Raw genomic sequence first — 2068 nt, 5'->3', positions numbered from 1 at the left:
GATAAAGGGGATACATGTTGGAAAAAAAGAAGTCACAGTGTCACTTTCAGTGTCAGATGACATGATAGTATTCATCAATACCCAATATATTTTCACAAATCCAGCCCTACAAAACTCCAACAAAAGGAGGGTAACTAAATACTAGAAAAAGCAAGAAAGTAATCTTCTTTCAACAGAACCAAAAGAAGATAGCCAAACAAACACAATTTCACTCTAACAACAAAAATAACAGGAAGTAACAAATACCTTTCCTTACTCTCTCTTAATATCAATGGACTCAATTCCCCAATAAAAAGACATAGACTAACAGACTGGCTATGTAAACAGGACCCAGAATTTTCCTGCATACAAGAAACACACTTCAGTGACAAAGAAAGACACTGCCTCAGAGTCAAAAGCTGGAATAAAAATCTTCCAAGCAACTGGTCCCAAGAAAAAAAACTGGAGTAGCCATATCGAATAAAATTGACTCTCAAGCAAAATTTATCAAAAAAAGAGAAGGGGGGAATTCATGTGGAGGTCAGAGTGAAAGCAGGTGTGAGTAGAAGCCTCACAAGGAGTCATGATTGCCAAAGTGTTTGAGTCCATTGGAAAGTTCGGCCTGGCGTTGGCAGTTGTAGGAGGCGTGGTGAACTCTGCTTCTTTGTATAATGTGGATGCTGGACACAGAGCTGTCATCTTTGACCGATTCTGTAGCGTACAGGACATTGTGGTAGGGGAAGGGACTCATTTCCTCATCCCTTGGGTACAGAAACTGATTATCTTTGACTGCTGCTCTCAACCACGGAACCTGGTAGCAAAAACTTGCAGAACATCAATATCACACTGAGCATCCTCTTCCGGCCGGTGGCCAGCCAGCTTCCTCATATCTACACCAGCATTGTCAAGGACTATGATGAGCAGGTCCTGTCTTCTATCACCACAGAGATCCTCAAGTCGGTGGTGGCTCAAGTTGATGCTGGAGAATTGATTACCCAACGAGAGCTGGCCTCCAGGCAGATGAGCAATGACCTCACAGAGCAAGCGGCAACATTTGGGCTCATCCTGGATGACGTGTCCCTGACACATCTGACCTTTGGGAAGGAGTTCACAGACGCAAAGAAGCCAAACAGGTGACTCAGCAGGAAGCGGAGAGAGCCAGATTTGTGGTGGAAAAGGCTGAGCAGCAGAAGAAGGCAGCCATCATCTCTGCTGAGGGTGACTCCAAGGCCGCTGAACTGCTGATCGCCAACTCGCTGGCCACAGCAGGCGACGGCCTGATTAAGCTGCGTAACCTGGAGGCTGCTGAGGACATTGCTTACCAGCTCTCCCACTCTTGAAACATCACCTACCTGCCAGCGGGGCAGTCCATGCTCCTCCAGCTTCCCCAGTGAGACCAGCCCGGCCATGGCCTCCATCATGCTGAATGACGCCTTCCTTCTGCCCCACCCCACAAATCCCTGTGAAATTTAATGATTGGCTTAAAGTGGAGGAAATAAAGGTAAAATCACTTCAGAAAAAAAAAGATAAGGAAGGACGTGTCATACTGGTCAAAGGAAAAATCTACCATGATGAACTCTCAATTCTGATTATATGCTCCAAATGCAAGGACATTCACATTCATAAAAGAAACTTTACTAAAACTCAAAGCACACATTGCACCTCACACAATAATAGTGGGAGACATCAACACCTAACTTCCATCAATGGACAGATCATGGAAACAAAAACTAAACAGAGACACAGTGAAACTAACAGATTTATGAAGAAAAATGGATTTAACAGGTATCTATAGAAAATTTCACCCTAAAACTAAAGAATATACCTTCTTCTCAGCACCTCATGGTACCTTCTCCAAAATTGACCATATAATCTGTCACAAAACAGACCTCAACAGATACAAGAAGACTGAAATGATCCCATGTATCCTATTAAATCACCACAGAAAAGGACAGTCCCCAATAACAACAAAAACAACGGAAAGTCCACATACACATGGAAATTTTTTTTTGTGGTATCTGAATATAATTTGTCAAATGGAGCACTAGTCTTATATTGCAGACAAATAACAAGAAGGCTAGGCAAATAC

At 43.1% G+C, this 2068-nt stretch overlaps 1 pseudogene; it reads left to right on the top strand.

The window, feature by feature from the left end:
• Window positions 1-508: 508 nt before the first annotated feature.
• On the top strand, window positions 509-1414 carry LOC110288369 (annotated as a pseudogene).
• Window positions 1415-2068: the final 654 nt, after the last annotated feature.

Source organism: Mus caroli, unplaced genomic scaffold (assembly GCF_900094665.2).
Source record: "Mus caroli unplaced genomic scaffold, CAROLI_EIJ_v1.1 scaffold_6840_1, whole genome shotgun sequence".
Lineage (NCBI taxonomy): Eukaryota > Metazoa > Chordata > Mammalia > Rodentia > Muridae > Mus > Mus caroli.
The sequence above is the reverse complement of the archived record's forward strand: the minus strand, read 5'-3'. Positions and strand labels throughout refer to the sequence as shown.